Source organism: Metopolophium dirhodum, chromosome 1 (genome assembly GCF_019925205.1).
Source record: "Metopolophium dirhodum isolate CAU chromosome 1, ASM1992520v1, whole genome shotgun sequence".
Classification (NCBI taxonomy): Eukaryota; Metazoa; Arthropoda; class Insecta; order Hemiptera; family Aphididae; genus Metopolophium; species Metopolophium dirhodum.
Window position 1 is genome coordinate 40,247,228 of NC_083560.1, and position 16,796 is coordinate 40,264,023.

A 16,796-nucleotide genomic window follows, 5' to 3' on the forward strand; every position below is an offset into this window, starting at 1 on the left:
ACAAAAAAAAAAAATAAAAAATAAAAAAAAACACACATCATTGTAAAATCAATACATTCATCGCTCCGCTCAGAATCTAAAATTGTGCCAATATATTTTTAATATTTTTCAGCTGCTATTGTAACGATAAATCAGGAGCCTTGCATTAAATATTCACGCTTTTTTACGCAGAAATACAATTTTATTGATATTTATAGAAAAATGGAAACTGAAAATGTTCGTAAACAGATCAAAATAAGTCAAAATATTTGGAAAATGTTACGGTGTATAGAAAATACTAATATAAACATTTTGAACGTTGAACTTCTCTCTATATTATGTATATTATATTTTGTCTAAAGGAAATTTTATAATTTTAAATTTTAATCCTCTAGATTGTGATACTCTAGAATGTAATACCATATAATAAGTATAGCCAGTATAATAGGTAGGTACTATATTATTATTGTATACAGTGTACAACATAATGACCTAAAAATAAAAATAAGTAATAAAAAATTTCTATAGTTAAACGTAAGGCAAAATTTACGAAAATTATATGGACAATAAATAATTTAAGAAACATACCTACTTATGTTACGAAATTCTGAAAAGAATATTTTGAAAAAGTTATAACACTTCAAATTAATTTACTTCAATAACATATTGATATTTTCAAAAATGATTTAAACTATTTGACTGAAAGAAACGATTTTACCATCAACATTTTTCTAAAAACAAAATTTACATTTACAAACAGGCTATTCTAAATTTTTTAATATACTGATAAATACCCAATGTATATTATACATGTATCTATACGCTATTGTTAAAATAGGCATTTGGTGTTTTCCCATAGATTTTGTTAGAGATAACATTTGCGCATCGACATTTTTATAAATTACGTATAATATGATTTAAATTATTACTAAACTATTAATTAAAATATATTTATTATTCAAGTAAAATAAAATGTGTTTATGACTAGAAATGTTAGTTAGTCAATATCCATAAGAAATTACAAAACTATTGTTTACATTTTAGAAAAAAAAAACTAAATTATTTTAATCATTTACAAATCTAAATATTTTTTAACCTTTCTAATTGTACTAGTAAATCTGGCGCCCGGTGTACCACTCGGCAGCCCATTCGTATAAAAATTATCGACTTCGAGGGGCAACTTGGTAATACACAGAAATGGCCCCAAACTGAAAATCGCGGGTTACGAAGGTAATATACCGTATATTGATATCGCGAGTTCCCATTGGCTGCAGTATTACGTTTGTGATAACATTATCAAATTATCAATATTTATTGTTTGCTTATAAATTCCATTTTTTAAGGTCTTTTTGTACTATATTCACCACAATTCTTGTTTTTTTTAAATTAATTCATGTCAGTTACCTAAGGAATAAATAGTGCTATTGCTGTTTTGTTCAACATTACCTTGTCAATGATTAACATTGTCAATTATTGAGATACTTTATGTAAGTATTGTTTACATGTATTTTATTTTGTATATTAAAAAAAAACAAAATGTCTATTATTTTTATTAAAAAAATTTGTTTATTAAAAGTACCTATAAACTGGAGTCAGAATAAATTAGTTGCTTATAAGATAGGGTTAGAACACTGTCTGAATTGGGCAAACCGAGTGACTATAACACTATAACTCTAATAACACGAGAATAGTAAATGTTTCCGTAATTAAGGTAATTAAACGTATAAACTCAGTTTGGTGCGTGCGCTGGTTGGTTTCCATGTTTTTCAGTTGTTCAGTCATCAGATCGTAGGTAAACAAGAACCCGATTAGGTGATCGAATGTCACTTCTATATTGTTCTGTGCTATCAGTCTTTTTTTTTCTTCTTCTTCGTGTTAGGTTAGGTTAGGTCCTCGAGGACCGGGGAGAGAACCGCAATTTGCATTACAGCTCCTCAGATTTGCATTACAGCTCCCCCGATTTGCTTTACAGCTCCCTGGATTTGCATTACAGCTCCCCGACTGTGCTATCAGTCTATAACAACAAGCTTTTGTTATTGACTTATTAATATAATGTTATTATGCTTACGCCTAATTGATTTTTAAACAATTTTACTAAAATGTAATGAATTTTACTGTATGTTTAAAATTAAAATATAATAAGGTTACTTATGTATGAAAATAAATACATTAGGTGTATAAATAAGCAACTAAATTAAAAACATAAATAAACTCGTAAATAACTTATCTAATATAAGTACCTACCTAATAAAGGTTTTTTTATTTTTATTATTATCTAATGAGATTTAAACAAGAAATATTACCTTTAATAATGTAATGTTAATAATACCAATGTTGTATACAAATTGTCATAATAAAAACAAATAGGTGAGGCCAATAACAATAATATGTAAATAAAACAAATACGTAACTATTTTTATACATTGGTTATATTCTTAAGTTTATTATCTTTGGAATTTAATTTGTTTTGAGTTAATATGTTTAATAGTTTATTTTTAAATTCTATTTTACAATTATCACATGATCTACCCAAGGGCTTTCTACAAACTATATTAATCATATTCATAATTTCTTTTCTCATGCCAAATTTTGTTTTAATTAAATATACAGTATGTTACTTTTTTTTAATAGTAAAGTTTACTTATTTATAAATTTATAATGTTAAAAAAGTAATGAATTATCATTTTTAATTTTTTAGAAACCAATGGGTCAGAATGAATAAATTTTATATTCTCAATACACCCTCACTCTGTAGACGACTACTTGAGGACTCACAATCACGGTAAGTATGTTGAAAGTGATTTTATTAATTTTTCTTGTAAAATAAATATTAATATAACATAATAATATTATTTTTGTTCTTAGAAATGAAAATTCATGCTTTTTTTGATTGGTAACTGAGGGTGAATCAATATTATTAGGACATAAATAAATGTTTTAGTAGTAGCTAGTCCATATTTCCGATCTGAGTTTAACAGTTTTGAGGAGAGCAACAATTCAAATCTTGTTAATATGAGTTGGATTCCACCATTTTTACTACTATATTTATATTGGCAAACTTATAGTCCCTAGTGAAAATTTACAGGTATAAATAATTATTTGAATTGTTATAGACTTCTATCAAAATTATTTAAATTATTTATTATTACCTTCTCAAGGTTTTGTTACCAGCCACAAATCGCTTATAGTTTATCTATACAGTATATGTGCAGAGATTCTACTAAGACAAATGGATCCTTCAAATTATCTTTCTATAAAATCATTTGCCAACTTGCATAATTGTACGGAGTTCTCTCAAGTTTCGAAGCATTCATCAATAAACAGTTTTGTATGATATATAATATAGAACTCAATTCTTTACATCCTGATATATACATAAATAATGATTAATATTTTCAGGTTAATGGTTTAAGGTGATGAGTTCTTATCATTATCTTGTGAAATGTGTTGAGATTGTTTCCTATAATGACATTGATGTTCCATCTGAGGAGAAAGTAAGTTGACAAAAAATGTATTATAAATGTTTAGGTACTTGTATTTTAATGTTGTATGGATAATCAGCTCATCTAGCATGTACATTAATTAATATAATATAATCGTATATGTACAGTCACAAAAAAATTTTGTAATGTAAATAACAAAAATAAGTAGATGGGTGTAATGGGGATAATAATAGATATTACACAGTTGTAGGAAACTAGACTTTACAGATATAGCTATAACAGTCAAGGAAAATCATATTTTAATTTAATTATATTTTTTTTTTGTAGGCCTTTGAATGTGTTATTTAATGGGAAAAACATGTTTTGGATTGGTGGAAATGTATTGCCTGTATAATGGAACTCGTGCGTTTGCCATTATTAGCATCAACGACCAATATAAAGTAAATATTGTGGTGCTAGAACCACTTCTGAAAAATTATTTTTATATGTAAATGTAATTTTTATAAATATTCCTTTATTATGAATTCATATATATTTATTTATTATTATTATAATTTATTTAGTTAATGATTTTTTATAAGAAGCTTTACAATTTCTTTTTAAGAAATCAGTTCAGCATTTCGCCATTCTAAAAATGATTCGGTGTATAGGTTTTTGATGACACTGTTCAAAAATGGGTAGTTAGTACAACTACAGAAGTGATTTGCGATGGGTATACTCAACAATCGTTTATATGAAGTAAATATATATTTAATTTTTTTATTTAAATTTGTAAAACATTTAATTTTATAGATACGAGCGTTTTCAAAACATTAGAAGTCTGGCGAACTTTATGATCCCACACATGAACTACCTAGTTGAAGAACTGTCTGTATATTACAAAGGTGTTAATATAGAAGTTTTGGAAGGTGTTATGTATGCTATCAGTGTTAGTGATGGATCAACATTTCTTAACAGCATTGAGGCCTGATGACTAATGATGGATTATGGTTGTTTATTGCTAATACATTTCTTGATAAATACCTGGTGAATATAATTATAATTATTGTTTTTTATTATTAATCTCTGTAAAAAATTAATGAATTTGATTAACATTTTTATATAGGATTAGTCAATCAGATGGTGTATTGTATGTGATTGACGGAGAGACAAAGAAATCTGAAGAATTTGTTAATACTATAGAAGTGTACAACCCAACACCAATACCTGGTCCATCAAAACATTGTCAACAAGTAACATTGACTTCTGTATGTTTAGTTGAGTAGTTATTATTGGACCACCACAGTTTATATCTTATTAGCATTAATAATAGTCTTATTATTGTTTGTAATAATACACACATAAGACTAACTTATGATAAAACATGTATTTATTATATCAATTTTCGTTTTTTTTTTTTTTTGTGAATATTCAATAAAAAGTGTTTTGTATAATTTAAATCAACTATTGTATTCAAGTTAAACAAATACAGTTATATTCAGTAGGTTTATTCATAACTGTAAATAATAGTTTTTTCTTTAAAAATACTTTGCTTTATAGTTCAATACACATTCTTAAATAGTAGTACATAATAAAATGTAAAGTGTCAGTAAGCTGTATATCAAGAAAAATATTTATGGTCTACGTCGTCACAACACATAAGCAACTTCATTTAAAGTCATAAGGCATTAAGTTTAAATTTTTAAAGTGAATAAAATATTCATCATAGGTACTTGGATATTATAAAATAATATAATAATAATAGGGAGGGGGTGGGGGGGGGGTTCAAACCCCATAGCTTCCTCTTCTATCCACATCTGTTATTATTATTTATATAACAAAATTACTATTTATGACCAATGAACTAATAATAGAATGTTTATTATACACATAATATCTACAATTATTTACCTTTTTCTTTTTTTTTATAACGTCCCAACGAATAGTAGCAAGATTGTCATTGCTTACATAGTAGTTACATTCATATAGAATACAGTCTACAGATAAAAAATTGTATATGTAGTAGTTGCGCCGTGCACCAATATAGATATTTTTATTTTATAGACCTAATCTAATTTTCAAAATAAATATGATGTTGTTTTTGTGTATTAATTTTCATCATAATATGTTTATCTTATCATATTCTATTCATTTTTCAAAATATTTTGAGTCGTCTTGAGTTATTTATAGACATTTTAAACTATCAATTTGTTTTTTATTTTATAAATTGTCAATAAAAATATGTTATTTGTAGTGTTAAAAACCTTGAAAATTCAACACATGATTCCTCATAAGTAGTTATAATAGTAGTTAAGAAATATTAAAATACAATAGCTAAGGATTGACAATTTAAAAAAGATTCTCATAAATAATTCATACTGTAATCAATTAATCTAAAAATATATTATATACACTCTTATTTTTTGCAGACATTTTAAGTTCAAATTTGGACAAAATAACATATTAAAACCAAGAATACCAATTTTAGTTATATTGTTGTAATTTAAAAATATTATTCGTGGGTATATGAAACTTTTAGAGTATATGATTATATTTTACATACACAATGACATTTTCAAATACCGTGTTACTAATACCAGTGCCATATTTATATTTAAAAGAGACATTTTCACTGGGCCCGCTTAAAAGGGGGGCCCACCGACTTCAAGCGTACAAAATTAATTTTATACCTTTTTATCATAATTTAGGAAAACAAAATAGATTAGGATTTTATTTGGATATTCTGGTGGGTTATAGTTTTATAATGTATGATGGATTTTCCCCGAAAACGATGGCCTTAATCAATATTGCTGACAACAAAATTGAATTGCCGTAATACTACTATTGACTTTATTGACTTATTGTCTTGTGTAGTTGCGTTACATACGCAGAGTTGGTGTATTTTTTCATTTTTTTTTTAAAAAACCTATAAAACTGTATTTTTTATAAAATAAATTGTTTGAGTTTTAAGACAATGTTGTAAACAGTATATTTAAAATAACTTAATTTTAATTAATTATGAGCCAATATCCTGTGTACTAGTATATGTTTCACTGTTTATTTTTTACTTATTTTAAATATTAAAAGTATTTGAAATGTTGTATGAAAGAAGTTCTCAGAGTTTGTGCCATTTTACGTTATATATTGAATAGAATTTAAAAGTGTAGTCAATTCAGACAATAATTACTATTAAGGTTTAAATAATTACATTCTCTCCAAATTGGTATGCATGTACCTTCCTTTGACCAAATCATTCATTCTTAAGGTTTAAAAAATTGAACAATAATTGTTATCATCTACCTAAGTGGTTATATATTATCTATAAACTAAAGTGGTTAGGTAAATTTTTTAAGTAATATATTAAAATTTTTTTTTTCTTTTCTATGTATGTTTCAATTAAATTCCAAGGTACATTATACGTTGTACCTTGGACCATTTTTTTATTTTTTAAAAAACCATGGTGATATATATAAATATGCAGTTATTTCTTTATTAGTACCAACCCAATTATCGATTTAATCTATACCCGGTTCCACGAAAAAACATGATGCGGCCCGACCAAAATCGGGTTATCTGCGGATAGCATGTTCTCTTGTTCAACAGGGTAAAATAGGTACCTACTTTATATATTTTTAAGTTTTGAACAAACGATATTTTAACATATTATATTATACTTTTTAGCTGGGTACAGAGATGTTTCACTGTTCCAGGATAAATATCTATAACACTTATATGTTTTTAATTTTAATATTGATGAGATAGTGTGTAGATGTTGTTAATTGTTTTGTACTTTTGCCAATCCCCCCCCCCCCAACTAAAAAAAATTAAGCACTAGATCCGCCACTGCATAAGTGAAAAAAATAATATAAAAAAAGTAAATTTCATGATGATTTCAAATGAGAAATGTTATCGGATAAATAATAGGTCAGTCAATACGATTGACATACTATAATATGATTGGTTTATTAATTTAGTGCGTTGTTGAGACATGAACAACGTGAGCGCTCAATTATTTTTTTTTACGCAGTCACACTTTAGATCACTTAATACGCACATGGTCCACATGATGCACGAGTACATAGACTCATATTTGTAATTGTCTATACCTATATTAAACTCCTTAAAACAGTCAGAATCAAGTCGGGTTAGCAACCGAATCATTTATTCGGGTTCAGGTATCGGGGGCTGGATGTTATCAAACACCGAAATAAACAAACATTTGGGTTTTAATAACCGTCATGATTCGGGTTAATATTTGTTAATACGGGTGTTCAATAGTTTAGAAAAAACGTGACTTTTGAAGGCTGATCCCCTAAGATTGTCAAGCCGAAAAAAAATAATTTTTTTTATTTTTATTAGCTATTAGTAGAAACTATGATAGCTCGACAATTACAATTGTTGCAGGTACAAAATTAAACATTGCAATTATTTGATATAGACTAAAATGTTACAGTAATAATATGAATTGAAGACCTATAGGTACAGTAATTGAATTTACATAATTGGCAATTAAAAATATTTTAATTCAATTCAATTATGTGATAAGAAAGGTAATCAGAGTATCGGACTATGGAACAAGCTGTTTATTTAGAACAGCTGAAAGGAGCGTAATGAGGGGAGTAATTAAAGAGGAAAGTTCTGATATAAATGTAGTTAGTGGTTTATCAATTGCGTGGATATATTATATATGAAAAAAAAATAACATAATAATCCAAAAATATTGTAATAATGCACTCTTGTTACTTAATGACGTATGTTATGTGTTCAGGCTGCGGTGGACCCCCGGGTGGCCGCGGATCACAGGTGATGAACCGCTAGTCTATACCATAGACAAATAGTATAAGTACTAAATACTATATAAATACTCTATACTCTATAGTATGTAACACCCTCGAGATTTCGTCACTAGTTGAGATTATGTCCACCGGTATTATGTACAATAATAATATTGTTAAATTTAGCTATAATACCCCCCCATCAAAAAAAAAAAAAAAATTCTAATCTAAAACATCCATCTCTCGGCACTATTATTATGTTAATTTTTTGAAGTATTGTGGGCGCAAATCGTCCCTTGTCGTATTGTGTGTGCAATTATTATTTTTATAGGATAGGGATCAGAGTGGTCAGCTCTAGTACTTGTTTAAAATGTTAGTCAATTACTTGTTATATATTTCCGTGTTGCTTTGAATTACAATACTATTATTACTATTTTTGTATATTGTTACCAGCAACATAGGGCAATTAATTTACTTTATTTTATCGTCTTACCAATTCAACTTGTGTTTGATTTATTTATTGTTTATATAAGAATACACACTCAAACATAACACACATATCTAGGCGGTCGTATAATAGCCGGCACGCACGAAGTATTTTGGTGACCAGGCATCACGGCCTATTATTGTTCGCACCCGGCCCGTGAACTGTGTAGTGACCATAATATAGTTTATAAAATATTGCATTCACTATAAGAATATAGTACATTGTACACACTCACGTAAGTGGCGTATATACGGAGGGTATGGGGGTCTTATTCCCCCCGGAGACCAAATTTTGTACACAATACCACATGTATATAATTATATGAATATAATATATTATGAATACTGAATGTCTATTAAAAGTTTTATATTCTCCCTCCTTGAAAAAATCCTAGATACACTACTGACTCACGTGTAAGCGATAGCTTTTCCTTTCCACTTAGAGATGATTTCCTTTGTGGTCTCCGCGTTCGACTGCGCGTTGATGTCGACCCACATCACTTTGGCGCACAAGTCAGCGAACTGCATCGCCAAACATTTCCCTATTCCGTGTCCTGTACCTGTGATCTAAATACATAAAAATACATTGTTATAATGTAAATGAGTTAACAAACTGAAAAATGCAACGAAACACAAAGAATATTATATGTATATTACTATTTATTTATATTATTTAAATATTTATTTAATTTAATACACAACTAGTTTTCACCTCATATTATTGTATTGGATATTTGGACATTTACTGACTATGGATAATCAAATTAATACATTTGTTTTGAAATATTATAAAAGTATGTTGTACTAGAGTTCAAGTATTTAAACAAAATGTTGTCCATATACTCGTATACCGTTAAATAGGTTGTCGTTATTATAATATAGTCAATATTATTGTTATTTTAGTTAGAATTATTAGTCAATAATTCAATATAGTCACTATTTGTTATAGTACATTACTCTAACTGTCGTGTTATATAAATGGGTACCACTATTATTGCTAGGTACGTCCAAAATACATTTAGCTTTGCGATATTTCCAAAATACACCTGAATAATATACACCAAATAATCATATCATATGATAACTCATTATCATTATAATATAACACATTCATAAAACAGTGACTCCTCTAGACACTTACAACTGTACAATAGAGCTTTACCCATTTTTTAGTCTTATTTGTATTTATAGGCACGTGGTAGATAGTAGACCACGGCGGCGACTTCCACGATACTATAATTATGCAAATAGAATTATTTATTATAGACTGTACCTAATGATTAAATGATCGCAATGAGCGTGATATTTGGATAATAAAAGTTGCTGAAAACGACGCACGACGATTTGTTTTTTAATAAAATAAAATAAAAATAAATAAAATTGTCTTATAAAATTGCTACAATAGCTAAATCTGGCGTTGAAAAATTTCGGAACATTTTACAATTTTTTTAACACTGCAGATCTGCACAGAACGACTACCTAGCTGCGTAAACCAATATTTAAGTACCTACTCGGCTACGCTAGTGGTTTGTAATGAGTGACTACATAATATTTTGACGGTAGATGACGGACGATGTCTGAATAGTGTGAATTTGTTTGATTTGTCGTGCCGTTACGTGCTGTGACGGTCCGTGCCGTGCGGTAACAGTGTGAATCCAGTCATGACGGAGACACGTGTACCAGGAGCGCATGCTGTGTGCAAGTTATAACAACTGCCGCCGTCGCAAGTCGCAACCACGACTGGCACCAACGTCGCCGTAGCGGAAATCGAGGAACAGTAGCGACTAGGACGTGAGACCCTGTTATACATAGAGTCCATAACGTACCTATCAGTAACACATTCAAAAATAGGAATGGAATATCGGAAATATTAGTTTTTCGATTTCTTTGTTTTTCATAATTATTTTTTTATAATTCTTTCATAATTATTTTATTTATTTTTTCATAATTATTTTCACTCACTTTTTTCCTGTATTATTCCTGTATTATTCACAGACATTTTTTGTTTTTTTGAAAGTTTTATATTGTACTTGGTAAACTGGAAATTTGATTTTTTTCGACTATTATCCTACCCAGGTTAAAAACTTGACTAAAAACTACAATAATGAATAACCAATTATACAATTCTATAATAGTAATAAAAAATTAAAAACCCATAATATACTTAGCTCCTACAACTTGTATAGTTATATATTAATTGTATCCATATCATAAGTAATTTATCTTAATTTGTTTTTGTACTTTCTATAACTATTTAAAAAAAATATACTAATAAATAATAATATTTAATATAATTTTCATTAATTTATATTAGTTTGCATTAATGTGTTTACGATTTTGTTCGAATTCTTTTTGTGAAGTTACCTATATGGTAATTTATTGAATTTAAGATAAATGCAATTCGGTTTATTTTTCTTTTAAATTAAATTTACAAAACCCAGCAAATTTTTTTTTTTAATTAATTGTTTTTCCTAATGCCAAGATTGTTGGATGGGATTCAAGAGACGATCTAATACATATTTAATATCGTTATTAAAATACATAGTTAATTGGTTTTGAAGTTTAAACATTTTTTTTCTATTTTATAAGTATATAACGTTATATAAACACTTGATTTTATCAAGCATTTATCCATAACCAATGACAATTAACTTATCAAATATTTAAGTATAATATATAATCTTATTACATTTATTGGAATTAATAATTAAGTTTTAATTACTATTTTTAAACTACATTTAGAAAATCAACATACTTATCGGCACCTGTAATATGCCAGTATGGCAGTACGAATATAGGAAAATTCCCAAAGCTATACCTAACCGTTATGTTGGGTACAGCAGTCAAAAATAATAATTAATAATAATGAAAATATATAAAATGTGAATGATAATTATTATAATATTATAATATTGATAAATAGGTAGTATATTATATTATATGATACTGCTATATAATATTTACCCTTTGGTAATAAAAATTAAAAGTACAATAAGTTGAATCTCAATTTGACAAATTTATACTGAAATTAAACTGTATTAAGTATATTATAAATGAGTTAATATTTTTAAAATTAATCGTATTCCTGTTTATGAATCTTAACATCTTAAAAGATTTTTAAACTAAAGTAATATACTACAACTATCAATTTTAAAATAAAAGTCATAACTAATAACATTATCTGGACGAAGAAAAGTAATAACACCGCAATTATTTATATTTAGTAGGAGGTAATTTCGACGACAATATAAGTAACAAATTTGTTTAGATTTTACTGTAAAATTAAAGTATCATTTAATAGTCAATCATATTATATAGCATTATAGCCCACCATAAAAATAATTTCTATATACGCCACTGGAGTAAATTGACTTCTTATAAAATTTAAAATTAAGATTATTGTCTAGGCAATATCATAGAGTTTTTTATTATATTTTAATTTTAAAGCGAGTTATGAGTATATATTTTTATGATGTACCTATAATTATAAATAAGTATATTTGCTTTGGGAATTTTGGATTTTATTTCCAGGTATTTTTTACCTGTGGATTTTTTTCCGGGGATTTTTTTTGTAACAGTATAATAAGTATTTAACAGTATTGAGTTAACACTGGCTGCCAGTACTAGTTTTGCAGTACGTAAGGGTCAGCCAACTACAGGGTAGCCAGTACAGGCGCATTACAGCGCCCTTTGTGAGTGTCGGCGTAAGACATAAATTTCCGATTGGGTATCACAATTTATAATTATTCATTACACTTATTTAAAACTGGATTACCGAAAATAAAACCGCGAACAACTATTTTTTTTATAATAATTACCTATTACACTTCGAATTTACACAACTGTGATTGAGGTTTTCTAATAATATATGATCTTAAATCTAAAATTGTATATACCTACTCGTTTTACCCGTTACATTATTACGTCACATATTACTTCATTAGACTTAGGACTTTAGGAGGACGCTACACAGATATTTGTGGTCTCCGTCTCACAAGTGCGTAACGTATCATATGTGCGCTCAGCAGATCACGTTTAACTCCGTTAGTTTAAAAATAAAAGTGAATCGATCTATTATAAAATTTGATAGTAAGAACATTATCTGTGTTTGTATATGAGTTTTTAACGATAACTCAGTTTTCAGTGAGTTATGAGCATTTTTAATTAACACTATATTATAAACGCATAACTCGCTTAAATTTGGTTAGAATAAAAATATCTATTACAAAATTAAAAGATGACAATATTTTGGAAAGCAAGATGTTGAGTTTTTTTTTTAAAAATTTAGATTTTAAAAAGTTACAAGGTATTACAAAAATGTTGAATTTTTTGCAATTTGTAATGATATGCTCACACACCATTATAATAAACTAAAATTTTACAGAATAATAAACAACGGCCAGACTGTTGCTTGTACAACTAAGAATTCGACACGCACTCATAACAATATTACGTAGGATGTGTGTGACCTTATTTTATGCTGACGCCAAAGAATAATCTAGTTCCCAGGCCCACAATAAGTTAGTGACAAAGCCACCCACCACTCTCTGGTCAGCATCCTCGCGTCCGTCCCTTAAATCAGTGCATGAGCACCAACCACCAGAGTAACAACCTCTCAAGTACCAAAGAAACCGATTTCAACGAGCGACAACTGGACTTCTTATGCAAGCAATAATCAGTGCGTTCTTTAATTCAATTTGTGTATTTGAAGTATTAATTTGCTTTATCTAAAACCTAAAACTCCTACAATATTATCTACAAACAACTGCGAATCAGGTAAGACATAAAATATAATATTTTATGTCGATTGCAGTTAATACATTCTATGTGCTTTTTTTCCATAAAATTATATTGTACGGTGTATTTGATCTAATTCTCGAATACACGATCTCGAGAGCCCTCCGAACACCTGGAGGAAGGTAATAGCGTAATTTTACTACTCTAACTTTTACTATTTTAATATAACTATCGCCAGAGTCGTATTTATATTTTTATTTTATCTTAATTCTACGTTATTACATATTTTTAAACGATATTATGAACGTTATATTGGGTATAATGAAAAAAGGCGCAAAGACTAGCCCTCAGAAATGTTGTCATAATTCAATTTTATAATAGGTATTTTTACTCTAGATTAGAGCGGTTTATACTTAGACTGCGTAAACGCATTTTGTCTATATCGTACGTGTGTAAGACGGAGGCAACACATGCGGGTGTGACGTCCTCTTAATAATTATTCATACCTACCAACTATTTCAAAATATAGTAAATACGGAACAAATAAGATGTGAGTAACTCTGAGCAATAAAAAAAAGGTGGGCAAGTGGTATTTTAGGTGAAAGTGATTGGTGCAAAAAAATTTTATTTTGATCACTAACCAAAACAATAAACTCATAATTATTATAATATAAACATGCGCATAAAGTTACATTTGTTTTTTTTTAATCACAATTTATAAAACTACAGGTTTCCATTAGAATAATGTTTTTGTAAATCTTACATTTAAAATGTCTGAACGTATTATTCTGTTATTTCTGTACATTCGTTGTATGTACCTATCTAATAATAATTATACAGTACCTAGTAGCCTAGTACGTAGATAATAGTATTTAAAAATTTTTAATCGCGAATGACTTGTTTGTTATTAGATTTGTATGTTAATAGTTTACTGCGCTTTACTATAGTTCCATAAGCATCAATTTAACGGTATTATATATACAATTATCTAAAACAACAATAAAGTTTAATTTACAGATATTATGTACCTACGCTTTTGTTTGCACATAACACAGTACCTACCTATAAAAAACATACATTTAGATCTAGATGTATTTTAGAAATATATTTACATTTAAATGTAGTTGTCAGTTAATTATTTTAAGATAATGTATAATAATACCATTATGTGCATATTATATCATATAATATACAATGTATATCGTATATCATGCAGTGCTGGCATATAATAACTAATATATTATGATTTCTGCAATGTTCAAAAATGTGTAATTCGACAATGAGTACCAATTAGGTGAATTTTGTATTCAATAATCATAATTTATAAATATATATATATATTATAATTAATATAAAATAATCTGTAGGTAACTGATGAAAATTTATAATAGCATTAAAAATTTAAAAAACGACAATCTTACTGATTTTTTTTAAATATTTCTGTATGATGATTAAAATGTACGATTTTATAGAAGACGCAATATTTAACTAATACTTAAATGTTCAATTTTTCAATATGAACTCTGTTCAAATATTTTTATAAATAAAAACAGGTAAAAAAGGAAAAACAGTTAATAGTAATAAACTTCTATGTTCCAATATATTATCAGTTAACCAAATTATTATTATTACAAATTATTGAAACTCTCCAAAGACCGTTTTTTAATACCATTATGTGAACATATGCTCGGCACTTACCAAAACGATGTCGTCGACCAACGATTTTTCCAGCAACGGTACGAACATATTGTAATAAATGGACTCGCCAATGTAATAAACGCTTTTAACCAACAGCAGCAACAGTTCCGCAAAGACGCTGGACCACTATCAACACACAATATTTTTCTTTCAACTATCCAATGTAGGTACCAAGATTTACTTTCCTACCAAAAAAAAATGCTGAAATAGAAAATCAAAGCATTTTTACTGCCCAAAGGCCAAAAGGTAAAAATATCTACAAATAATTGAAAAATCAATGCATTCAACGATCCGCTCAAAATCTAAAATTATCAGATTGTTTTACGAAGTGCGACCAAAATGCCGTACATGTATAATAAATAATAATATTATTAGATAAATAAAATAATTAATAAAATACATTTTATAAACATGTTGACAATTTAAAATGAAGTATAAATTAACTCATGTTCATACTATATACTTAGAGCAGCCCAAATCGTAATAGGCACGACTGCAAACAACGCAGACACGCATTTAACTACCTATTATAGTATTATCAAATAATTTTTAATTCAAATACACCAGCCCAGAGTTATAATATTAAAATGATCCGCCACCGGGAACTTTCCCGGTATCCCGGAGGCCTGCGCGCGGCCGTGGCTAATCTTTTGGTTGGGCCCCTTAACTTAAATTATAAATTCAGGTTTTTCGTTAAATCGCTTTCATATATTGAATTTATTTTTTAAGATTATAAATAAATTATACCATACCTAAGTCTATGAGTAATTATTATTTAATGTTGATTGATATAAATAAAACGTATAATAATATAATATGTATAATATATGGGGGGACCCTGATTATGTCAGAGTCCAGGGCTACAGCCCCTCCCTAGCCCCCCACCAAAAATATGTAGGGCTCTGTATAGGTACTTATTATAGATAAGTACTATATGGATTGTTATTTATTAAATATTATACTCACATGATGAACGTTCGACACTCTAAACGGCAAACAGTTGTGTAGACGATACGATTTTTTGTATAGGCATAACAGGCAGGTAATCAGGTAGATAACAGCATTTTTAAATTGATTTTTTTACTCCCATAAATATATTATATGCGTCCCATTCATAGTCGTACCTATCCGTATTTTCATTCTACTAATCCAATTTACGTGACAATACACACATATTACAGGTACCTATTTAATATTATTATTGTCGTGGGTGCCCGTACGTAATATATATTATGCACGCTTTATTATTGTCGTCGGAAAACTTACACCTACGCGCGATTGACGGATAAACGGTTATATACGGTTATATACGTTTATATACTCGCGTTGTTCGAAGTTCAAATAATACATTCATCCACTATAATATATCTGCGCTATATAGCGAACTGAACTTATAAAGTATATTGGTAATAAACAGTAAACAGTAGGTATATACCATAACTACTATATTATATAGACTATAGTATATTATACAATATACCTAGTGGCTAGTGTTTAACTGTTCTATATTATCAATGTTATATTGTTATGTGGCGGTAATATAATACAATATATTTATATATTACAACACGACAATCACTTAGGAGAACTACAATTATATATGGTAATATGTACCTAAGTAGATTATTAATTATAATATAACCAGCAAATTGAAATTAATCGTACAATTGTGCTTAACTTTATAGGTACGCGTTATTTG

At 28.0% G+C, this 16,796-nt stretch overlaps 1 long non-coding RNA gene across 3 annotated transcripts; it reads left to right on the forward strand.

Moving 5' to 3' along the window:
• Window positions 1–1,317: 1,317 nt before the first annotated feature.
• Window positions 1,318–6,522, forward strand: LOC132935114 (uncharacterized). Of its 3 annotated transcripts, none has more exons than XR_009663169.1 (9): window positions 1,318–1,466; window positions 2,678–2,761; window positions 2,845–3,064; window positions 3,138–3,307; window positions 3,379–3,473; window positions 3,750–3,862; window positions 3,986–4,160; window positions 4,215–4,448; window positions 4,528–6,522. It is a non-coding gene; the product is annotated as an uncharacterized LOC132935114 (long non-coding RNA). The 3 variants fall into 3 exon arrangements; XR_009663168.1 differs by having other exon boundaries at window positions 4,027–4,160; XR_009663167.1 differs by having other exon boundaries at window positions 4,073–4,160.
• Window positions 6,523–16,796: the final 10,274 nt, after the last annotated feature.